General features: G+C 41.7%; 1 protein-coding gene across 1 annotated transcript in view; it reads left to right on the top strand.

Moving 5' to 3' along the window:
- Window positions 1–18312: 18312 nt before the first annotated feature.
- The window catches only part of PLAC1 (placenta enriched 1), a 149359-nt gene continuing 141390 nt past the window's right edge, over window positions 18313–26281 (top strand). Inside the window, exon 1 of the mRNA XM_021932698.2 lies at window positions 18313–18843. The gene's annotated coding sequence lies outside the window, so the exon portion shown is untranslated. The remainder of the gene's footprint in view (window positions 18844–26281) is intronic.

Here is a 26281-nt window from a genome sequence, read left to right as displayed (position 1 = left end):
CCATCTCTTTTCCCAGCTTGCTGGGAACGTATTTTACTCCAAGGCTGGTTAAGTAACCACAAAGTTGCATCTCTGGCTTCTCTGACTACCTCCCACTCTCCACTTGATGCCCACAAAAACAATGTGTTCAGCTGATGCTTGGGTAACATTGTATATATTCCTAGCAAGGACATTGGACATATTCCTTGCAGATAAGGAAGGTAGGATCCGTTCCTGACTCAGGAGGCTGATATTTCATTCTAATAAAGCTCAAGGTTTCTCCTCGCCCACAGTCGTGCTTTGTGATAATCCGGCAACAGCCAAACCTCAGTCACTGCTTTAAATGGCCCTATCTCAGCATTTAAGAGCATTTTCCAGGGGCTGACCTTCATAAAGATTGGGTTTTCTTTGAGATCCTGTTAAAAAATGGAGTAAGCATTGTGGGCACATGCTCATCACAACCCAGGGAACAAACTGTTGGCGAGGAGTGTAGTAGAGCCCACATACAGACCAAATGCATTAATTATGAGTGGTTCTTATCTTGTGATTAAAACAGATCTGGCAGGCCTGGAACTTGGCAGCCCTTGGTTAGCTATTAGTTCTATGCTACTGTACCGGCTGGGCAGTCATAAAACTGTATCTCTTTGAAAAATGGTCCATCATGTAGAACAGCCTCCTCTGCACCCATTAGCTCAAATTGATATGACTTGATGGCCCAGTCTTGGGCTTCTCAGATGCTGGATTTAATTTCTGTCTGGAGCTTTAGGAAATCTGGAGGAAGGGACACAAGGGCTGCATGCAGTGAGGTAGGGTCAGAGGATATATGCACCAGCCCCCACCTCCATCTACACCACTCCCCTTCCTGCTGGAAAGCATCCCTCTAGTTCATGTTGCCATTGTGTGCCCCCACTCTGTCAAGCCCTGTTAAGGAATTAACTACAAGTTGGGAGTTCATTGGTAAGATCCTGGGGCATGACTTGCAGGTGCAATCACAGCTTACTGCAGCCTCAACCTCCTGGGCTCAAATGATCCTCCCACCTCAGCCTTCCATGTAGCTGGAACTACATGTGTTTGCCATCAATCCCGGGTAATTTTTTATACTTGTATATTGACAGGAGTCTCAAGGAGGCAAAAGCCCCCAAGGATGGAGGCCATAGTGCTGGGATAAGAACTCATAGGGTAGATATTTTTGGACTGAGTCTTATCAGAAGACACTGGGGGAATTTCAGGGATCAGAAGGGTGTGATTGGGAAAACAGGGGCAGAGCTTCCCAATGCCCTGGAAATCCCACCAAATAGACCACACTGAGTCTCCAATCAGATGGTGCCAATCTTTCTGCTCCACCCTGGCAGTAGTAGGCTTACGATATTGCTAGATAGCATTCATGAAGTTCCAGATAGGCCAAGTACTTTTGCAAGTTCATGAGCAGGCCCCTAGGGTAGTCTAGTTTGTAGTCTAGATGAGAAGGCTGTTGCTAATGCTTGAATGGGCTTTTATTTGATTATTTGATTTAAATGTCTCAAACATGGAGCAAGGACCTAATCTATTGACAAAAACATGAATTTGGGAAGCAAATCCAACTACTGCTCATTTATTCACCTTCAAAAGTTGAGCATTTTATATTGAGCATTAAATCTGTGCCAGGCACAGTGAAAAGCATTTCATGTGACAGGTAGGTACAATTATATCCCCATTCTATAGAGATACAAACTGACGCTTGGGCATATTCATCTTGGTTGCACAGCTCTAAAGTAGTGGCGCTGGAATTAAAAACAGTGTAGCACAGAGCATAGGTTGTGAAGTCAGGCTGCAGGAATATTCATATTCTTATAGATAGATGTGTAAAACTAAGGGATGTTTCTTTTCATAAGTGTTCTCTGGAGGAGCTCTCAGCCTCACGTGGGAAAATAGCTCTGTCACTCAGAGGAGAGCTTTAGGAGGAGGACACAGGCGTGGGTACCGTCAGCATATAGAAGGCAAGTGAAGCCAAGGGAGATGAGAGGAAGGGCCAGAAAGACTTGCTCCAGGTCACACGACCATCAAGGACAGAGCCAAGCCCAGGCAAGAGCACTTCACCCATTGCCGTTTCCTTCAGCTGCAACTTCCATACCAAGAGGCGGCTCCATCCTTTCCTTGCCCCCTCAAAAATGGTAACATTTGTCTGTTGCAGCGTGCAAGCTCACACCTTTCTCTCATATGGAGCTTTCAGGTCCTCATGTGCTTGTGCTTTCCTCCCTGGATCGGAGTGCATCTTCATGTGCTGTCCACATGTGTACGACAAAACTATCTCTCTGGGGCCGGGTGTGATGGCTCACACCTGTAATCCCAGCGCTTTGGGAAACTGAGGCAGGCAGATCACTTGAGGGCAAGAATTTGAGACCAGCCTGGCCAACATGGTGAAACCCCATCTCTACTAAAAATACAAAGTTAGCCGGGTGTGGTGGTGCACACCTGTAATCCCAGCTACTTGGGAGGCTAAGGCAGGAGAATCACTTGAACCTGGGAGGTAGAGGTTGCAGTGAGCCGAGATCAAGCCACTGCACACCAGCCTGGGCAACAAGAGCGAAACTCCATCTCAAAAAAAAAAAAAAAAAAAAAGAAACAAAAAACACCTATCTCTCTGGAAAGAATATCATAATGGCGTATATGCTCTTTTCTGGGCCTTTGTTTCAGGGGACAAGAATCTTAAGCCAAAGGAACAAATCCCTAACAGTGGAATTTCAGGCATCAGCCAGCAGGTGGGTGGGTTAATAAAGAGAGATTGAGAGAAGGCACCGTTCTGCCACTCCTGAAATCATACACCTGGCTCCGAGTTTCAGTCCCCTGTTTGGAAACCATAGCTGGAAAAGTCTCAGCTGCCCCTGACATGGTCAAATGGAAAGTGCATGGGCTCTGGAGTCAGACTGTCTGGGGTCATGTTCTAGCTCTGCTACTTACTAGCTGTAGGACCTTTCATAAGTTACTCACTGCGTGGTGCCTCTGTTTTCTCATTCTATAAAACAAGATAGGAATAGTACATAATTCACAGGGTTCTTAGGTGGGTGAATCTAGATGACTTGAATACATATAAACACTTAGCAGAGTGTCTGTGTACCGGGCACAATGGGAAGCACTTAATGAATAGTATCTAATCTTATCATTTCTCTGCTAAAGCTACCTCTTCTTTTAGGTCCCTTAACTAGGTAGGTCACTTTAGAGAAACTCAATTAATTCAACTGGAATTATTGAGTGTCTGTTGTGTGCCCAGCACTGTGCTGGGGACACTGTGAGGAATACAGGAGAAATCTATGAAGGAAGAACTGTTCTCAAGGAGCTTTTTAGGCAGGGTGTTTTGAGCTTCCTCCAAGAGCCTAACTAGCAGCCACGTGGAGAGGCCCATGGCTCTTCCTTACATAGTAGCATAGCAAGGGGTTTAAACTCATGGGCTGTGTAATCAGGCAGGCATATCGTCTCTGCCTCCTGACTGAGGTGTGATGTTGGGAAAGGTACACTACCTCCCTATTTCTCAGTTTCCTCATCTATAAAATGTGCATCATAATTACATCTTTATACATTGTGTGCCCATCAACACGGATTTATAATTATTGATTTATGCAATTGTCTTTTCAATCAGATAGGAAAAAAGGGAGTTTCAAAATACCTTAAAATCTTTAACATTTACCTTTAAATATTAAATTTACTGGTGTTCTTTTCTTTCTTCCTGTGGATTCAAACTACTATCTGGTGTCTTGTCATTTCAGCCTGAGAGGTTCCCTTTATCATTTCTTGTAGTGAAGATCTCTTAGCAACAAACTTTCACTTTTTGTCTAGCTGGGAATGCCTTCATTTCTCCTTTATTTTAAACAGCAGTTTGGTTGGGGATAGAATTTTTGGTTGACAGTTGTTTGCCTTTCAGCACTTTGAATATGTCATCACACTGGCTTCTGGTCTTCATGGTTTCTGATGAGAAATCAACTGTTAATTTTATTGGGGGTCTTTTGCATGTGACGAGTCACTTCCCTCTTGCTGCTTATAAGATTCTCTTTGCCTATGGCTTGTCACAGTTTGATTATGACATATCTAGATATGGACATTTTTGAGTTCATCCTACTTGGAGTTAGTGGTGCTTTTTGGCTGTGTAGGTTAATGTTTTTCATCAAATTTGGGGAGATTCTGCCTATTATTTCTTCAAACATTCTTTATACTCCTTTCTTCCTCTCCTCTCCTTCTGAAACTCCCATTAAGTGTACATTGTTATGCTGGATGGTGTCCCACAGGTGTCTGAGGCTCTGACATTTTTCTTCATTCTTTTTTCTTTCTGTTTCTCACACTGGATGATATGAATATCTTCAAATTTGCTGATTCTTTCTTCTACCCATTCAAACCCACCATTGGACATCTTTAGTGAATTTTTCACTTTGGTTATTATATTTTTAATTCAAAAATTTCTATTTCGTTGTTTTAAAATAATTTCTATTTCTATTTTCTATTGAGATATCACTCTCATATTTTAGTTCTTTAGGCATGGTTTCCTTTCGCTCTTTGAACCCATTTGAAATAGCTGATTTAAATCTTTGTGTGAAAAGTCCAATGTCAGGCCTTTCTCAGGGACAGTTTCTATTGATTGTTTTCTTTTCCTGTGTATGGGCTATTTCTTTGCAGATCCCATACGTTTTTTGTTGAAAACTGGGCATTTTGAATATTATAAGGTGGCATCCTGGAAATCAGATTCTCTGTCCTCCTGAGGGTTTGTTGTTGTTGCTGCTTGTTGTAGTACTTATTTGTTTAGTGACATATTCTGTTTGAACTTCTACCAGAGTTGGCAGGCCCTATCTCATAGCTACAATTTGCAAAGTATAACTCCCCCTACTGTTTGCTTTGGCTGCCCCACAACTCTTTTGATGAAACTTAAAGCCAGTCATTAAGAGAAGCGATATATAAATATGAAGCTTGTCTTGATGCCTCTTAGATCTTCACTGAGCAACCTCTGTTCAAGTAACTCATAAATTACAAGGCAAATCAGCATTCATTATCTGCCTTTATGTCAGAATGAGAAAAAAATGAGAGATTTACATGGCATGCGAGAAGATCCCATTCCACTCTTCTATGAGGCGTTAAAGGCTCCCTCTTAAGTGAAATAAGCCACAATCCAGAAGGAGAATGGAAATCCATGTCACTTGAGAGAGATGCCCCTAGCCCTTTCCTTCTATTTGCAAGCCTCCCTACTTTTGAGGGAGGGGGAGCACACCCCTGCTAACCGGAGTTGTCTAGGTCCTGTTGTGTTACCAGAGACAGGGGTGCCTATGTGAGGCTGTCTCTCCACAGCAAAGGAGGCAGCCTTAGGAAATTGGGAGGTAATCAGAGACTGGGCCAGAAGCACTGGTAACATAGCCTGAGGAGCATGGGCAGAGTTTCTCCAGCATGATGGGGATAAGGAGGAGGGAGAGAAAGGGGGAAAGGGAGATAGGCAATGGGATAAAATATGGTCAGTAAATTCTGTGACACTGGGGCAGGCTTAGATCAATGGGTAGTTTGCCTTTCCTGACTCCATATTTTCACCAGGAAGTTTTTTTTGTTTTGTTTTGTTTTGTAAGACAGAGTCTTGCTGTGTCACCAGGCTGGAGTACAGTGGTATGATCTTGGCTTACTGCAACCTCCACCTTCTGGGTTCAAGCAATTCCCCTGCCTCAACCTCCCGAGTATCTGGGACTACAGGCACATACCACCATGCCCGGAAAATTTTTTGTATTTTAGTGGAGTCAGGGTTTCACCATGTTGGCCAGGATGGTCTCGATCTCCTGACCTCATGATCCGCCCACCTCGGCCTCCCAAAGTGCTGGGATTACAGTCGTGAGCCACAGCGCCTGGCCAGGAAGTTTTTAATATTGTTATTTTGTCCTTGAAATATTCCTTAAGCATCAACCTTATACATTCATTCAACAATTATGTACCAAGTGTCAGGCACTAGAAATACTGAGATGAATAAAACAGGTCCTGATTATAAGGGAAAGTAATGTATAGACAATTACAGTAGTGTGAGAGCAGGAGTGTGACTGAGGGAAGGCCAGGGAGCTGGATCTGCAAGGAGACCCCTCACTCCAGCTTGGAGTAGGGGTAGGAAATAGAATTTGTAAGGCTTCTAGCAAGAGGTAGTACATGAGATGAATCTCTAACCTTAAAGCACAATAAATTTGTCAAGCATCATTGGCCAAAGAGAGTGTGCGAGGGTGCAAACATCCTAGCGAGAAGGAACAGAAGCCAGAAGGAGCTTCTGGTATATTCTGATACATTCTGAGATGGAAAAATAGCTTTGGAAGATGGACATAGGGTGTATGGAGGGTTCCAGAGGAGATTAGATTAGAAATTTAAATAAAGCCAGATCATGAAATGCCCTGCATGTTTTTTGTTTGTTTTGTTTTTTGAGACAGTCTCACTCCATCACCCAGGCTGGAGTGCAGTGGTGTGATTTCAGCTCACTGCAACCTCTGCCTCCTGGGTTCAAGCTATTCTCCTGCCTCAACCTCCCAAGTAGTGGGGATTACAGGCACCCGCCACCACACCCGGCTAATTTTTATATTTTTAGTAGAGACAGGGTTTCACCATGTTGGCCAGGCTGGTCTCAAACTCCTGACCTCAGGTGATCAACCCACCTGAGCCTCCCAAAGTGTTGGGATTACAGGCATGAGTCACTGTGCGTGGCATGCCCTGCATGTTTTAAGGAGGCATCTGTGCTTTATCTTGAAGGTATGAGGGAGTCAACAAAGGATTTCACAGGGGAATGACCTAGATAGTATAGTAAGGCAGTTAAGAGTGCAGAATCTATGTATCAGTGACGTTCAAAGTGTAGTTCAGGTACCAGCAGTCTCAGTGTCACTGGGAACTTGTTAAAAATGCAAATTCTTGGGCCCCATTCTAGACCTACTGAATCAAAAACTAGAGATAGGCCCCAGTCATCTGTGTTTTAACAAGCTCTCCAGGTGACTCCAATGCGTGCTCAAGCTAGAGAACTACTTCCCTACACAGACCACCTAGGTTGGGAGCCTAGCTCTCTCACTATATAACCTTGGGCAAATTCTAAACTCCAGTGAAGAGAGGGGGTAAGGGGAGGGGACAGGAAGTGAGGGAACAGCCATGACACTAAACTAAGACCCACAGGCCATATAAACATGGTTGGTCATTCAGAAGGAATCTGAGTGACAGTGACATTCATGATAATAGCTCACAATTATTAAGAGCTTACTGCAGACCGGGTATTATTCTAAGAACTTTACAAATATTAATCTACTTAATCCTTACAACAACTTTATAATCCTATTTTTCAGCTGAGGAAACTGGGGCTCAGAAAGGTAAAAATATGGAGTGATGTGGAGAGATGTTTACAATTAAAGTGGGAATTGGTTTTTTTGTTTTGTTTTGTTTTGTTTTTGACACAGGGTCTCACTCTGTCACCCAGGCTGGAATGCAGTGGCACGATCACAGCTCACTGCAGCCTTGGCCTTCCAGGCTCCAGCCATCCTCCCACCTGCCTCCCAAGTAACTGGGACTACAGGCACACTCCACCATGCCCAGCTAATTTTTGTAGTTTTTTGTAAACGTGGGGTTTCGTCATCTTGCCCAGGTTGGTCTCGAATTCCTGGGCTCAAATGATCCTCCCACCTTGGCCTCCCAAAGTGCTGGGATTACAGGCATGAGCCACTGCACCCAGCCAAGTTTTGTTTTTATTGAAAGAAAAAACCCATAAATCATGTATATATGCATGGAAAAAGACTGGGAGGAAATAGCCCAACATACTCATTGTGGTGGTGCAATTGCAGGCATTTTTAATTTCTTTTTTGTAGTTATCTTTGTTTTCCAGAATTTCTATAAAAAGTTTATATTGCTTTTGTAATCAGGGAAAACACCCTTTTGAAAAAGAAAATAAATTGAACACGTGCACTTGAGGAAGATGTGAGCATCCTCTCAGTGCACAATGCAGACCCACAGAAAGAAAAATGCACGCTGCTTGTCACTATTTCATGCAAGAGGATTCTGAGGGACTTATCACATTGGCACGCAGTGAGGGAACTGGTGGAGGAGTTTCTCTCAGGTCTCAGAACTGGGAAGAGCTATAGTGATTTGCTTTTTATCTTATAGTCACTGTTACTCATGTAACTCAATGATCTTTCAACTTTTTTTTTTTTTTTTCTTGAGACTTCCTTGAGATTTTTAAACTTTTTGTTTCAAAGTAATTTTAGATTTACATGAAAGTTGGAAAAAAATCAGTGCAGATAGATAGTTCCTTAACACCCTTCATCCAGCTTTCCCTAATGTTAACTGAGTTAACCATAGCACAGTTTCCAGATCAAAACTAGGAAGTCCACAATGGTACAATAATATTGACTAAACCATAGAGTTTATTTACATTTTCCCAGTCTTTTCCACTAATGTCTTTTTTTCTGTTCCAGAAGTCAGTCTAGGATCCCACCTGATATCGCATTGTCATGTCTCATTATCCTCCTTCAATTTGACAGTTCTTCAGTCTTTGTCTTTTGTGACTTTGACACTTTGTAAGATCCTGGTCAGCTACTTTGTAAAATGTCCCTTGATTTAGATTTGTTTTATGTTTTTTTTCATGATTAGATTGAGGTTACAGGTTTTTTGAGGGAAATATCAGGGAAGTGATATTATGCCATTCTTAGCACTCTCTGATCTTTTAATAACTGTGTCCCCTTAAACATTTTTATCATGCAATTTTAAAATTATAAGCGCAAATGGTTGCAAAGATGTTTATTTCCAATCTGTTGTAAATATCAGCATTTGAAATGCAATTACTTCACTCTTTTAAAAGTATTCAATGGAATCTAAATACCAAAGTCATTTTTACCCACCATTATTTTATTTTAAAATATATGAAGATTTTTTTAAACATTTAACATTTTACTCCTTGAATCTGTATTTCTAGTCCACTTTCCTCAGATAATTTTATCTTAAGGTAATACATTTTTAGCTGGGAGTGGGGGGCTTATGTCTGTAATCTCAGCACTTTGAAAGGCCAAGGCAGGAGGAGTGCTTGAGGCCAGGAGTCAAGACCACTCTGGGCAACATAGAGAGAGCCCTGTATCTACAAAAGAAAAATTTTACAAAATCAACCAGGTGTGGTGGTGCGTGCCTACTGTCCCAGATACTCAGAGGCTGAGTTGGGAGGATCGCTTGAGCTTGAGAGGTTGAGGCTGCACTGAGCCATGATCCTGCCACTGCACTCCAGCCTGGGTGACAAAGTGAGACCCTGTCTCAAAAAAAAAAAAAAAAAAAAGTAGTACATTTTTATACCTAAAAGGTAAGGCTTAAAATGCTCACCCTATGTGACTTCTCTGTAACAAAAAATATGCTTTATAAATTGAAATTGATTTATACTTGCTTTTTATCATAAAGCACTATTAGAATTATTATGATTATTATACACAGTGATCAAAACAAGTATATTTAAAGTTTTTTTAAAAATAATTATTCCTCGTGAAAAGTAAATTTTTATTTAAATATCTCTCTTAATGAAATGAATGGGATTTTCTTTTCAGGTATCCAGGATAAATAACACTTATTGCTAGAGACAGTATTCAGCATCACATCTTTTTTTTTTTTTTTTTTTTTTTTTGAGACAAGGTCTCATGTTGCGCTGGCTGGACTCAAACTCCTGGGCTCAAACAGTCCTCGTGCCTTAGCCTCCTGAGTATCTTGGACTGTAGGCTCTCACCTTTCAGCATCAATTCTATTTCTAATTTTTTAATGTATTTAAGGGCTGAATAAACTTGTTTATATAAGAACAAGAAAATTTAAAAGTTTTATTATAGCACTGTCATGTAATTCCATGAACCTCTGGGCTATAAACCAAAAATCAGAGTTATCTCCCTACAAAAATAACTTTTCCATTTTTTATTGAGATATAACTCACATACCACAGAATGCACACCTTTAAACTATATGATTAGTGGTTTTATATATTTAGAAAGTTGTACAACTATCACTACTATTCAATTCCAGAATATTCTCATCATCCCCAAAAAGAAACTCGTTACGTGTTAGCAGTCACTCTCCATTTCCCCCTCGCCCCAACTCCTGGCAAACATTAATTTTTCTGCCTCTGGATTTGCCCATTCTGGTCATTTCATGTAAGTGGAATCACGTAATATGTGGCCTTTTGTGTCTGGCTTATTTCACTTATTTCACTTTGCTGAATGTTTTCAAGGTTTATCCACATTGTAGCATGAATCAGTGCTTCATTCCTCTTTATACCTGTACAATATTCCATTGTATAGATACACCAGATTTTCATTATCCATTCGTCAGCTGATGGACATTTGAGTTGTTTCCATCTTTTGGCTATCCGTGAATAGCAATGCTATAGACATTCATTTATGCCGAGTGCAATGACATGTGCCTGTAGTTTCAGCTACTCAGGAGACTGAGGCAGGAGGGTCATTTGAGCCCAGGAGTTCAAGCCCAGCCTGGGTAGCACAGAGAGATCTCATCTCTAAAATAATAAAAAGAACACATTGATTTACAAGGTTTTCAGTGGGCACATGTTTTCATTTCTCTTATTGGGTAGCATGGGAACTCTGTGTTTATAGATTTTTGAGGAAATGCCAGACATTCTCAAAATAGCTGCACCACTTTACATTCCCATCAGCAACGTATGAGCATTCCAATTCTTCCGCACCCTCACCAACACTTCCTTGTTATTATCTGCTTTTTTTTTTTTTTTTTTTTGAGATGGAGTCTTGCTGTGTCACCCAGGCTGGAGTGCACTGGCGTGATCTCGGCCCACTGCAACCTCTGCTCCCAGGTTCAAGCAATTCTCCTGCCTCAGCCTCCCGAGTAGCTGGGATTACAGGTGCATGCTACCATGCCTGGCTAATTTTTGTATTTTTAGTAGAGACGGGGTCTTATCATCTTGGCCAAACTCATCTTGAGCTTCTGACCTTGTGATCCACCCGCCTCGGCCTCCCAAAGTGCTGGGATTACAGATATGAGCCACCAAGCCTGGCTTGTCTTTTTTTTAAGAGACAAGTTCTCACTCTGTTGCCAAGACTGGAGTGCAGTGGCAGCGATCATAGCTCACTGTAGCCTCAAAATCCTAGGCTCAAGCAATCCTCAGCATCCCAAGTAGCTGGAACTACAAGGTGTGCGCCACCATACCTGGCTAATCTTTTAATTTTTTTTTCAGAGATGGGGTCTTGCTATGTTGCCCAAGCTGGCCTCAAACTCCTAGCCTCAAGTGATCCTCCTGCCCTAGCCTCCCAAAGCACTGAGATTACAGGCGTGAGCCACCGTGCCCGGCCTGTCTTTTTGATTACAGACATCCTAATAGATGTCTTCACTAGGTATCTCTTTGTAGTTTTGATATGTCTTTCCTTAATGGCTAATGATGTTGAGCATCTTTTCATGTACTTATTGGCCATTTGTTTATCTTCTTTGGAGAAATACCTCTTCAGATTCTTTGCCCATTTTTAATTAGGTTATTTGTCTTTTTATCATTTAGTCATGAGAATTCTAGATACTCTAGATACAAGTCCATTATCAGATATATGACTTGCAAATATTCTCTCCCATTCTGCATGTTGCCTTTTCACTTTCTGGGTGGTTTAATTTGCAGTACAAAAGTGTTTCATGCTAGGAAGGCACAGTGGCCCATGCCTGTAATCCTAACACTTCCGGATGCTGAGGCAGGAGGATCGCTTGAGCCCAGGAGTTTGAGAACCAGCTTGGGCAAGATAGTGAGAGCCCATCTCTACAAAAAATAAAAAAATATATATTTAGCTGGGTGTGGTGGCACACTCCTGTGGTCCCAGCTACTAAGGTGGCTGAAGTGGAAGGATGGTTTGAGCCCAGGAGGTCAAGGCTGCATTGAGCTATGATTGTGACACTGCACTCTAGCTTGGGTGACACAGCGATACCCTGTTTCAAAAAACAAAATAAAAGTGTTTCATTTTCATATAATCCAATTTATCTCTCTTTTTTTTCCTTTGTCACTTGAGTGTTTGTTGTCCTGTCGTCCTAAGAATTTCTTACCTAATCCAAGGTAAGGAAGATTTACATTTATGTTTTCTTCTGAGTTTTAGTTTTAGTTGTTACACTTTTAGTTCTGGGTCTGTTGCATTACTGTGTACATTTTAAGATCAACATGTCAATTTCTGCCAAAAAAAAAAGCCAGCTGAGATTTTACTAGAGATTACATTGAATCCGTAGAACAATTGGGGGAGTACTGCCATCTTAGCAATATTAAGTCTTCTAATCCATGAACAAGAAATGTCATTCCATTTACTAAGGTCTTCTTTATTCTCTGTCAATGGTGTTTTGTAGTTTTCAGTGTACAAGTTTTGCACTTCATCTGTTAAATTTATTTCTAATTAGTTTATTATTTTATTGCAAATAGAATTGTTTTCTTAATTTGATTTTCAAGTTGTCCATTGTTAGTGCTTAGTCATAGAATTGATTGTTGTGTTTTCTGGCATCCTGCAACCTTGCTGAACTTGATTATTAGCTCTAATAGATTTTTGTGGTTTCTTTAGGATTTTCTGACTGAGGTTATGGCACCTGCAAATAGAGATATTTTTACTTCTTCCTTTCCGATCTGGATGTCTTTAATTTTTTTATCTTGCCTATTTAGCCCAGCTAGAACTTCCAGTACAATATTGAATAGAAGTGGTAAGTGTGGACATTCTTGTATTGTTTTTGATCTTAGGTGGAAATCTTACAGTTTTATACCATTAAATTTTGATGTTAGTTGTGGGTTTTTCATAGATGTTCTTTACCAGATTAAAAGTTACTTTCTATTTCTTGTTTATTGAGTGTTTTTTTGTTTGTTTGTTTTTCATTGAGACGGAGTCTTGCTCTGTCGCACAGGCTGGAGTGCAGTGGCACGATCTCAGCTCACTGCAACCTCCACCTCCTGGGTTCAAGCAATTCTCCCACCTCAGCCTCCTGAGTAGCTGGGATTACAGGTGCCCGCCACCACACCCAGCTAATTTTTGTATTTTTAGTAGAGACGGGGTTTCACCATGTTGGCCAGGCTGGTCTCAAACTCCTGACCTCAAGTGATCCTCCCGCCTTGGCCTCCCAAAGTGCTGGGATTACAGGCCTCCCAAAGTGCTGGGATTACACCTCGCCTGGCCTATTGAGTGCTTTTATCATGAAGGAATATTGAATTTTGTGAAAGACTTGTTCTGCGTCTATGGAGATGAACAGGTAGTTTTTTTTCTATTAATGCAGCATACTACATTGACTGATTTTCTTATGTTGAACCAACCTTGCATCCCTAGGAAAAATCTTATTTGGTCATTATGCATAATTCATTTTATTTGTTGTTGGATTCAGTTTTGTAGTATTTTGTTGAGAATTTTTGTATTTGTGTGATAAAATACACATAACATAAAATTCACCATTTCAACAATTTCAAAGTGTACAACTCAATGACGTTTGTTATGTTCACAATGTTGTGCAATACTTACCACTATGCAGTTTCAAGACATTTTCAGCACGACAAAAGGAAACCCCATACACACTAAGCCGTCATTCTCCCCTCCCCCCCGGCAACCACTGATCTGCTTCCTGTCTCTATGTATTTGCCTGTTCTGAATATTTTTTGCCCAGGTGTGAGGTGAAAAGGGTTTGGGTGAAATATCCTCTATTTAGAAAATGACTATCACAAATTCTTTATCAGTCAGCAGTCAGTCAGCAGCCTGTCCAACACAATTATTCACAGGCCCCTTTTGAACCTCCCGCATTTGGCAAGAAAGGGAGGTGAGCATGGAAAAGGAAGAGGGCACTCTTTCAACTGTCTCCCCTCCTTCTGCTAGAGAAGGGGGGCTATGAAAAGACGACTGCCCAGGATGGCTCCAGGCAAAATATAAACATTTGTTTCTTTTGCCCTCAAATCTCCCCTTTCTGCTGCTATATCCAGGCCCTGGTGGCCTCAAGTAGCCAGGCCCTAGGATATCTCTAAGATCTCTTCCCTCCAGGCGGGGCTGCAGGCCCTGAGACTACTTTTATAATTGGTTTCCTGTTGGGTGTCCCTTGCTTGCAAGCCTTACTTAACTGGCCAGATGGCATCCACTTGCTTGAGCCACGTGCTCTTGTTTGCTAAGACCTCCCTAAGTTATCCTGTCCAATTTCCCTGAACGTGAGGAATGTCAAGCCCCAAAGCTGTAAAAATGGTGACTCACTGAAGTCCAAGAAGGAGGTACTTCTGGAGAGCAGGGTGATCTTTATGTACTTTTCAAGTAATGCCCATGGGCAAATTTGTTATTTGGTGAAGCAGGATCAGGGAGTGGGAAGAGAAAGGTGACACCCCCACCCTCACAGTACGCCTTACAGCCCACTCCACAGCTTTGTTAGGAGCTAAGTCTCTGGAGAGATTCTGGGGAATTTTTTTTTTTTTTTTTCTCCAGGGAGGCTTTCTGGCTTTCACTTCTCCAGACCCCAAGGACACTCCCAGATGCAAGGTGATGTCATTGGAGTGTTTTCAGATAGAGAATTTAAGACTTGCTCTGACCTCATGTGCTTTGTGTTTCCAGTTAAACTCAAACTTTCCAAGACTTGAGTTCATTTACCTTTAATCAAAATTCCCTTTCTGGGCTCCACTTCTAATTACACATGGGCCTCTAAGTCTTCTTGGCCATCAGGTACCAGTTGATCAAAAGTGTCACACATTTAGGTAGGGCCAGTGTGGCTGACATGCCCTTTGAAGTTCAAATAGGGTTGGAAATGAGTGCAATATTGCTCACATGATGTCAAATCTCACATGTTTGAAATAGAGTGTGTGACATTTGACAAATTCAAGCACATGGCGAGGCAGCTATTCTGCTTACAGAGCAAAGATTCCACTAAGGACTAGGGGAGTGACAGCTCATTGGGGCCTGCCTCTTTGTTGACAACAGACTCAGACTGGGGGCTCTTTGTGAGAATCAGAATGCTATTTCCAACCCTTAGGCAAGTAATGGGCTAATGAATGGCTCTAGAATTTTAGGAGACAGACCTCACTCTGGGGGACAGTCCCCACTAAAGGCAAAGTTCTTTCCTCACTCCCACATGTGTGGCTGATAAAAGCTACTTGTCTGGCTGGGTGCAGTGGCTCAAGCTTGTAATCCCAGCACTTTGGGAGGCTGAGGCTTGAGGTCAGGAGGTTGTGAACCACCCTGGCCAACATGGTGAAAACCTGTCTCTACTGAAAAGACAAAAATCAGTAGGGCTAATTTTTGGCATGCACCTATAATTCCAGCTACTCGGGAAGCAGAGGCAGGAGAATCCCTTGAACCCAGGAGGCAGACATTGCAGTGAGCCGAGATTGCACCACTGCACTCCAGCCTGGGTGACAGAGCAAGACTCTGACTCAAGAAAAAAGCTACTTGTCATATGTACGCAATGTAGTTCTCCTTGAAGACTACTCCAAATGGTTTGGGTTTGGCCATCTACCCAGAACGCACACGTACCCAGCACGCACATGTACCCAGCAGGTGCCTTCCTATTTCTACCATCTTTACCCATAGCAGGCCTTAGAGTAAGCACTCTTTTTCACTGAGTCGGGTTTAGACCACAGAATCCTCAGGTCGGCACTCCCAGCAGCCTGGGCCAATTGCTTGGAGTTGGTATACAAGATAATGAAAATTGCCATCATTTTACTGAGGACTTATGGGTGAGATACTGGGTAAGTGCATTCCGTGCATTATCTCTTTTAATTCCCACAATAGTCTTGTTATGTACTATTATTCTCATTTTACAGACAAGGAACCAAGGCCAAGGGAAGGTAAGTAAACTTTCTCAAGGTCAAATTGGCAGAACTGGGCTGGAATTCCGGTCTGTTTGACTCCAGAGACTAACCTCTTAACCGTTACGCTATGCCAGTTCATTCATTCACTCAACTAGTGTTTAAAAATCGGCACAGATTCTGTGTTAGCATGGTTCTAGGCCCTGGGGATACAGCAGTCAGAAGATCTTTGCCCAGTAGAACATGACACTGTGTGGGCTTCTGGAGGAAGGCCCTCTGGGAATCAGTGACCTGACACTGGATAATACATCCATTTGCTAGCAGGATGAGGGATCTCAAAAATGTGGGAGCTCCACGCTTAAACACAGGGAGTGTATGAAAAACTCAAGCCACAAGGCAAACAGGCAATGGCAAAGTTTCAGCTCAACCCTGACAGGGCTCTGTGTGCTTAGTATAGGCTATAGCCCATGCTCCAGTGTTTGAGAAGGATAACATGCCCTACTGATCTCTGTAACCCTGTGAAGGTCAACCACCCCAGGCCCTCCTAACCATAAGCCAACACTAAGTTTTTCAAGCATCCCAGGTCTGCCTGTCTTTTTTACCATTAGCAGCTGAATGTGTGAAGCTCCTGGTTCCCCGCAAGGAACCCTGGGGGTGGGTCACAGGTGGGGCTGAGCTCACTCTTCCTATAGATACATTTCCCCCTTGTAAAGAGCAAAGGAGACGATCAAAGGCCACCTGGGCCCACTTGCTTGCTAGAGAGACCCGGGGGAGCTGGAAAGGAAAGGGGAGGAGGGGACTGGGGCAGGCTGGAGCTGTGCTGTGATTGATTGGCTTGTTTTGCTCCTGCACTTCTGTTTACCCAGCTGGGCCTGCTGCTGCCCAGAGGACCAGCATGTGCGTGGCCACTCTGGCCGGCCTTTGGGGCAGTGTCAGAGTGAGCTGTGCACTCAGCCATCTCCTGGCAAAACTGAGGCAGGGAAGTTTGTGTTTTATGTCTGCAACTTTCCTGCCCCACTGGGCCTTCTCCCACCTCCAGGGGCACCCCTCCCTAACACACACCCCCCAGTCTCAGCCACAAAATTCTTCAGGTCTTCTTCCTCTTAGTGGAACCTAGTGTCACTCAGGTATCTAAGACACTAACAGGTAAACATCTGCCAACAGCCTCTAGCTTAATTCTTTTAGCATTTCAAAATGCCGGGCTTCTTGGTAATTAATTAGTCCATTCAAGGCAGACAAGAGCAGAGGGCCCCAGGAGAGGGAAACAAATAGCTTGTGAAAGAGCTACCGATCCAAGGACACAAATGAAATCCCTGGTCTTCTAGGTCAGTCTTTCTGCTAATTGACAAACAAGGTTAAAACAAATCCCAGCATTTCAGTAATGCTGTCTGCTCGGTTTGAATAGCAGTAGCCCAAGGTAGAACGGTTTCAGAACTCAGTGTGTCGGGGAGGTGGGGGGCCGTGGGCAGGATTTGAAGATTTGAAGGACCCTTCCAAGTGCACGTGGCCAGTGGTTTGTCAGTGTTTATAGCCAGCTCCACTTTTCTTAAAAACCAACCTAACCCCAAACTAGAAGCAAGTAGAGACTGGTGGCATAGGGACCCTGGGCTTTGGGTAGGCACTAGAGTGGTGGTTTAGAGTGGGCTTTGGAGTCAGACAAGCCTGAGTGACAGTTTCAAATCTCAGCTCTGCTACTTATAACTGTTTGACTTTGGGCAAGTTACTTAGCTTTTCTGAGTCTCAGTATAACCTTCTGTCAAATGAGGATAACACCTACCTCAGTGCATTGTTGTGAGGATTACATGCCATAAAGTGTGCCAAGTGCTTAGCAACTGATCCATGTTATCAATATACATGGAGGGGTGTGATGATCAAAGACGAGGATTGTGGAGAGAGGAGGATGGGATACCTCATTCTCTTCCTGAAATGTTCAGCACTTTGGGTGTGCATTCCTAATGTTTACACAGTTCAAAGGTGAGTTCAAAATGTGGAAACAACCCAAATGTCTATCGACAGATGACTGGATAAACAAAACATGGTACACACATGCAATGGAATACTATTCAGCCTTTAAAAGGAAGGAAATTCTGATGCATATTACAACACAGATGAACTTTGAGGACATTATGCTAAGTGAAATAAACCAGTCACACAAAGACAAACACTGCATGATTCCACTTACATGAAGTTTCTAGGGTGGTTAAATTCATAGAAACAGACAGTTGAATGGGGATTGCCAGGGGCTGGGAAAGAGGGGAATGGGGAGCTAATGCTTGATGGGTACAGAGTTTCTGTCTGAGAAGATGAAAGTTCTGGAGATGGAGGGTGGCGCTGGTGGCACAACATTGCGAATGTACTGAATGCCACTGAATCGTACGCTTAAAATGGTTAAAATGGTAAACGGTAAATTGTATGTTACATGTGTTTACTGCAATTTTGGATGGATTGGGAGTATATATATGAGAAAAGCCATGACAGGTCAGTGCCCTGGTGAAAGCCTGGGATTCTATTTTCCACTCCACTATGAGAAGGCAGCCAGTTTCCATACAGGGGAAGGGGAGAGAGAGAGGGAGAGGGATGGGGGGGATGGAGAGAGAGAGAGAAGCAGGAAAGGAGAGAGAGGAGAATGGCCTGGGCTGTCAGTGTAAAACAAAAAATACAAAAGTTGGAGGTTTTTCAGCTCTGAAAATGCAACAAGCAAGGAGAGTAGGCTCCATCCCTAGGTGAGCCCCAAAGCCCACTTGGGCCACAGCTATAGATAGCCTGGCTGAGAGACCACAAAAGGGAAGGAGGAGGTAATTTGGACTGGCCTGAGGTAAAAATTGCAGAGATTTGCAAGTGCAATCAGCTCTTCAACTCCCCACCACTTCCAAGGCAGAGTGGGTGGGACCAGCCTCTTCTCTTCCTCCAATCCCACTCCTTCCAGGCTACAAGGGGCCCCTCAAGGCTGCCCTTCTCATTCGGTTCCAGCTGCCTGATTTCCCTGGAGAGGAGGTTGTGGAGGTGGGGCTGCCAGTCCCTACATCCCTACCAGACCAACCTCTTCACGGGATCATCCGGACCCTGTACACGTGGACCCTGGCCGTGTAGACACACCTGAGTCCAGGAACGACACAAGCCGCAGGGATCCCAGCCTAGGCACGGAGGTAATTAGGCACGTCTTCTCTGCTCCTGAAGTAATGTTTATTTGTCTTTCAAATTCTGCCAACCAAAATGGCTTAGGCTGTGATTTACCATCACACCATTATGTCATACTTCCTTACTGCTTTTATGACCAAGAAAGACTCCAGGCACAGTAGCCATATTATGTCCCAGCGAACTCCTGCCCAAATTAAGTCACTGTTTCTGGTCCCTATCGCTGGTCAAATATGACATCTAAGGGTAATTGCTGTTTTAGGGGCACATTTTAAAGCAAATGCAAAAAATAATGAATGTACCTATTTTGTGACTGAAATTTGCATCTGTCTTTTTACCTTCTCCCGGCAAATATGTTTCATGTTTATTTAAACAGCCTTTAATAAAAATGTACAGCTGCAAAGCATCTTACTACTCAATGCTTTCTGGTTAAGAAAATTGCCCATAATCACAGTGGACTTTACTATTCGTAACAGAATATTATTTTTCATCGGTGCATGGCTGCAGCCCAATGTATGAGTGTTGCAAATGCAATGTGAGGCTTATCTGAGGTCGGAAGCTCTTCATTCATTCATTTATTCAATCCATCAACAGACTTTTTTGCGGACTTACCATATGGGGTTTGGGACCTTTGGGGAACGGGGGAAAAGCATCGGCAGAGGCGTGAGAGAGCAGGTCACTGATAGGACAAGGGTAGCCATTGTCAACCACAGCTGATGTATTGTGATTGGCTGGAAAGTGTGACACAAATAATTTGTTACTGATAATAGTTAATGTACCTGAGTTGCTGAATAATTTACTTTAGTTGTAAGTTAGAGTGGATTCAAGGTTATCTTTATAATAATAGCATCACTCTCACCTGCTTGCATTTCAGTTTGTTTTAATGAGAGTTAGAGAAAAGGGTCCAATTAATAGTTGCCATGCCAAGTGGATTCCCCAAGGACACTCATGGGAGTGTGTCATGCATGTGCACATCATCTGTCAGTTATAACATAGTTTAGGATTGTCAGAGTGGCCTACAAGGTGTGTGTTATGTGTGAGAGTGGAGAGAGATGAACCTGGAGAGGCAGGATGGGTAGATGTGACTTTTCAGAGCTTGAGTAAACACAGTTTCAGCTGGATTGGCCCCCAAATTTTGCAGATCTAATTGTCAGTAATGCAGAGCTACTGCTTGTTTATCGGGTTCCAGTATTTCCCCAAGTACAGAGATGTGATCTTAGGTAAAGTAGCGACTGTCAACCCATGCTTGTGAATTTGACCTGTCTTGGAGAACCTGTAATTATACTTCTCAGAATCAAGTACTTCTAGCACTGGCTGTGTTGCACGTTCAGCTTCTTAGAAATGAGAATGTGACCCAAGAGGTAGCTTCCAGGTTAGGTTTCATGGAGTGATGGTGCTGGGACCACATTTATCTGTCTTGAAAAACAGATGGAAATTCTCAGTCATGAGTCAAACTAGAAAAAGGAACTTACTAATATTGAATTTGATATGCTATTTCTACTGGGGAGCCAGATGGGGTATGGGGAGCTGTTGGGGTACAGAGAAGGAGTGTCTGCTTTTCCTTACCTTTCCAATATAAAATGGATTTCTAGAATTAACCAGGAGATATTGGAAATGACACCTTTCATGAAAATGTAATAAATGATGGGCTTGGTGTTCTGGTTTGAAGGGTACTAGAACTCTTTCCCTGCCCCTAAAAGTACTCTCCTACTGCTGCTTGATTTTCTAATATTAGAAATTGTGGTAGAATCCCTTTTTATGTGTTTACAAACTATGCCTTGCTCTGTTTAACTAGTTTTCATTTTCTTTTTCAAATGTATGCTGCAGGAAAAGACAATAGTTCTTTTAAAAATAAGAAGTACATTCAAGAATGAGCTGGAAGCCTGCTGGAATTGTTAAGGAAACCAATTGTGTGTAGATGCGACCTCAGTAATTAATCAGTGAACATCTAGCAGCCAAATATCTGATGGGAGGGAGGAGGCCCTCTCCTTAGAGAGAGGGAAAATGACTACTCCCTTCTGATTGAAAAAGCACCATCCCAGACCTTCTTGCTGCTGACATGCAGATGTACATCTGGCTGTAATCTCTCACTCCCTGCTAGCCTTTGCCAAACTGTGTGGAACAGAAATCCAGTTTCTCCTCCATGTAAAGCGACAGAGAGAAATTGAATAGTTAGATAGTTAACATTCTGAGCACTGGCTAGGCAAAGGAACATGCCCAAAGCAATAAAAAGACTCTCACTTAAAAAACTGTGGCTGAAGAAAGATTTGAGCAGTTTAAACAACTGGTGGAGTTGATTGGGGTGAAGGGAGTAGAAGTCTCAAAGCCACAGACAAGCCTTGATACTCTGCAGACAAGCTAAGAAATATTTAAATTGTGTGAAATCTACTCAAGGCTGATGAATAAGATAGAATAAGAGCTTGATAATATTTGAAGGAATTTATTTGCACTTAAATGTCCGTGTTTCTATAAATCTTGCTCTAAATTTTATTTTATGTGGTGTTGTTTTAAAAACAGAGTTATTTATAAAGAATGAAAGCATAATTGAGTGGGGAAGTGTGCTCTGTTCCCTCTCTCCGAGCTGTCCAACCTAAGGGAAGCCTATCATTCTGTCAAAGTGGTGGTAACTTAATCAAATTGCAGGACTAATACATAGAAGGAAAATGATGCCCTTTGAAGCTTTACCTTGGAAACCCACACTTCATAAATGACAACAAATCCAACAGTGCCTCAACTTTTGGATTAAATATTGCAGCCTTCTTTAAAAATAAAAAATGCCTCTGGGTAGGTTAACATACAGAGTTATTAGTATCTTAGTACAGTGGTATCCCAAACTGAGTATTTAACACACCTTTCATTTATATTGAGAATTTTTAAAATACAGAAAAGTGCAGAGAAGAATATAGCAAACACTTGTGTTCTCACCATGCAGAGGAGAAATACACTACTGTATTTACTTTGTCTTCCATTCTTTTTAAATTTAAAAAAAAAGTGCTACAGGAAAAGTTGAGGCCCCCTTTATCTCCTGCCTCCAGTCAACTAATTTTCATTAATTTGGTATGTTTTCTTCCACTATGATATACTTTTGTATTTTTTTTAAAGTTAGCATTATTTTCTTGAGATCAGTCCATGTGGGTGCCTATTGGTCTAGTTCATTCTTACTGCTGAACAGTAAGCTATAGTACAACCACGGCACATTTAATTTATTCATTCCTCCTTTGGCGGATGTTTATTTCCAAATTTTTAGTATTAGAAACAAACAACTTGCAGTAAACACTGAGGTATGTGTGTCTTTGCACGCTGGATTGGAATTTCTCTAGAGTATGTACCTTTTAGAAAGTAAGATTTCTGGGTTAAAGACTACACATACTTTTAGTTTTTCTGGGTACTGGCAGGTTGCTCTCCAATGTGGCTCTACTGAATGACAGTCTCATCAGTCGTGTATGAGCTCCCATGACACCATACCATTGACAACTTTTGGGTTTTAATTTTTGCTTGTCTGATGAGTAAAGACAGTATCTTGTTTTGTTGTTGTTTTAATTTCCTTGAGTACTAGTGGGGTTAAGTATCTTTGCATATATTTCTAGACCATTCCAGTGTCTTCTGCCAGTTGTCTGTTGGTATTCTTTGCCCCTTTTTCCATTGTGTTGATTGCCTTTTAAAATTGACTTATAGCATTTATTTTATGTCTTTTTTGACTCTGTTTCTTTTTCAGTTATATGTGTGGCAAGCATCTTCTCCCACTATCTGGCTTATCTTTAACTTCATACTGTCATTTTTTCTTATAGACATTATAATGTTTAATGTGGTCACATTTATCAGTCTTTTCTATTGAAATTTATAAGTTTTGTGTGTGTGATTAACGAATTCTTCTATTCTGAGGTCATAAAGGTATTCTATATTTGCATCACAATGTTGTAAAATTTTGCTTTTAACAGTTAGGTCTTTAATTCATTTTGAATTGATTTTTATGTAGGGTTTGAATAAGTTATCTAATTGTATCTTTTATCACATGGATACTTTCAATACCATTTATTAAATAGTCTATATCATATCCTCCATGATTTATAATCAATCTCTGTCCTTTACCTAGTTCTCATAGACTTATCTGAGTTGTTTGTAGGCCCTTTTCTTTTTCTTTTCTTTTTTTTTTTTTGAGAGGGAGTCTCGCACTGTCGCCCAGGCTGGAGTGCAGTGGCCGGATCTCAGCTCACTGCAAGCTCCGCCTCCCAGGTTTACGCCATTCTCCTGCCTCAGCCTCCCTATAGCTGGGACTACAGGCGCCCGCCACCTCGCCCAGCTATTTTTTCTGTATTTTTTAGTAGAGACGGGGTTTCACTGTGTTAGCCAGGATGGTCTCGATCTCCTGACCTCGTGATCCGCCCGTCTCGGCCTCCCAAAGTGCTGGGATTACAGGCTTGAGCCACCGCGCCCGGCCGTAGGCCCTTTTTATATTCCACTGGTCTATTTGTTTATCCATCTGCCAATACTATATTGTTTTATTTTTTATTTTTTGAGATGGAGTCTCACTCTGTCTCCCAGGCTGGAGTGCAGTGGCATGATCCCGGGTTCAAGTGAATCTCCTGCCTCAGGCTTCCTGGTAGCTGGGACTACAAGTGCATGCCACCACATCTGCCTAATTTTAGTATTTTTAGTAGAAATGGGGTTTCGCCATTTTGGCCAGGCTGGTCTCAAACTCCTGACCTCAAGTGATCTGACCGCCTTGGCCTCCCACAGTTCTCAGATTATAGGCATGAGCCACTGCGCCTGGCCTATGTTGTTTTAATTGTCATAACATTATAATAAGCCTTAACTATGTGCCCTTCACTACTCTTCTTCACAATTGTCTTGTATATTCTTGATGCCTTACTATTCTGTTAAAATCTTATTCTCTGTGTAAATCTTCTGTGTAAATTAGCTTGTCAAAATCCAGAAAAATCCTGTTGTGATTTTGGTTGAACTTGCATGAATTTATAGACCAATTTAAAGAAAATTGCCATATTTGTGTTGAGCTTTCCCATACATGAACATGTTATGTATCTCCTTTTTGAGGTTACTTTATTCTAAACTTTTTATTTCAATATAATTATAGATTCATGGGAAGATGCAAATATGGTACAGAGAGGCCCCCTGTACCATTCACTTATTTTCTCCCATGATTATATTTTACATAACTAGAGTACAGTATCAAAACTAGGAATTCGACATTGGTACAATATGTGTGTATATAATTCTATGCCATTTTTATCACAGGTGTAGATTTGTATAAGATACAGAAGACCAGGCGTGGTGGCTCACACCTGTAATCCCAGCACTGTGGGAGGCCGAGGCGGGCGGATCACCTGAGGTCAGGAGTTCGAGACCAGCCTGACCAACATGGGGAAACCCTTTCTTTACTAAAAATACAAAATTAGTCAGGTGTGGTGGCACATGCCTGTAATCCCAGCTACTCGGGGGGCTGAGGCAGGAGAATTGCTTGAACCTGGGAGGCGGGGTTGCTGTGAGCTGAGATCACGCCGTTGCACTCCAGCCTGTGTAACAATCGTGAAACTCCGTCTAAAAAAAAAAAAAGATACAGAATTATTCCGTCATCACAAAGATGTCCCTCATGCTACCTTTATGGTTACACCCACCCCACCCTATCTCTAACCCCCAGAAATCACTAATCTCGTCTTCATCTTACAATTTTGTCATTTCAAGAATGTTATATAAGTGGAATACAGTATGTGGCTTTTTGTGATTACCTTTCTTCATTCCCTGGAGATTCATGCAAGTTGCTGTGTGTGTCAATAGTTACTCCTTTTTATTGCCGAGTCTGCTAGTGATGAATTCTGTTAGTTTTCCTTCATCTGAGTACGTCTTGATTTCCCCTTCATTTTGAAGAATATTTTTGCTGGGTGTAGAATTCTGTGCTGGCAGTTCTTTTCTTTCATGGTGTGGATGTACTATAGTTGGTTGAACCCATTCACTTGTTGAGAGACGTTTTAGTTGTTTCTGGTTTGAGTGTTTTCTGTTTGTTTTTTCTGTTTTTTATTTCTCTATTTTCATTTTCTTGCCTTCCTGTGTGTTACTTGAATATTTTTTAGAATTCTATTTTGATTAATCTACAGGATTTTTAGAGTTATCTCTTTGTGTCTCTTTCTTTGTGATTGCTCTAGGTCTAACACGACATACACATAACTTATTACAATCTACTGGTGTCATCATTTTACCAGTTAAAGTATAGCAACTTTATTCCTTTACTCTCCCCAGGTTATAATTATCTTAAGTATTTTGTTTACATACATTGAGGAAACTATCAGACAATGTTTTACTTTCTGCTTTAACCATCAAACATAATTTTAAAAAATCAATAGAAGAGGACAGCCTATTGTATTTATCCATATTTTTTGTTCTTTCTTTGTTCTTTCTCATTCCTGATGCTCAAAGATTCCTTCTATCACTTATTTCTGTTTGGAGAACTTCCTTTGGCCATTCTTTAAATGTTAGTTTGCTATCACAAGGACAGAAAACCAAACACCACATGTTCTCACTCATAGGTGGGAATTGAACAATGAGAACATTTGGACATAGTGCGGGGAAAATCACACACCAGGGCCTGTCGGGGGGTGGGGGGCTGGGAGAGTGATAGCATTAGGAGAAATGCCTAATATAAATGACAAGTTGATGGGTGCAGCAAACCAATATGGCACATGTATACCCTATATAACAAATCTGCACGTTGTGCACATGTACCCTAGAACTTAAAGTATAATTTTTAAAAATGTTAGTTTGATAGTGACAAATTCTGTTAGTGTTCCTGAATCTAAGGATGTCCTGATTTTCCCTTCATTAAGAAGGATATTTTTGTTGGTTGTAGAATTCTGTGCTGGCAGTTCTTTTCTTTCAGTACTTAAAAAATATGTCACTTCCTTGTAACCTCCACAGATTTTGATGAGAAATCTACAGTCACAGGGATTATTCTTCCTTTATAGTAAGGTATAGTTTATCTCTGGTTGCTTTTAAGATTTTTTTTTCTTTGTTGTTATCAGAAATTTGACCATGATGTGTTTTGGCCTGGATTTCTTTGGGTTTAACCTATTTGGGATTTACTCTGTTTTTTGAACCTGTAGGTTTGTCTTTTGCCAAATTTGAGTAAATTTCAGCCACTATTTGTTTGAATACATCTTCAGCCTCACCTTTTATTCCCTCTCCTTCTGTGACTCTGATGACATGAATGCTTTGTTATAGTCCCACGGATCCCTGAGGCTCTGTTCATATATATTCTTCAGTCTACTTTCTCTTTGTTGTTTGTCCTTGGTAATTTCTATTTTTGTATCTTCGAGTTTACTGCTTCTTTTCTCTATCTCCTCCATTTTGCTATTGGACCCATCCATTGAAGTTTTAAAATTTTGGTTGTTTTCTCATTCTAAAATTTCCATTTGGTTTTTCTTTATATCTCCTGTTTTC

This window comes from Papio anubis, chromosome X (assembly GCF_008728515.1).
Source record: "Papio anubis isolate 15944 chromosome X, Panubis1.0, whole genome shotgun sequence".
Taxonomy (NCBI): Eukaryota; Metazoa; Chordata; class Mammalia; order Primates; family Cercopithecidae; genus Papio; species Papio anubis.
This window is presented reverse-complemented; position numbering and strand designations above follow the sequence as displayed.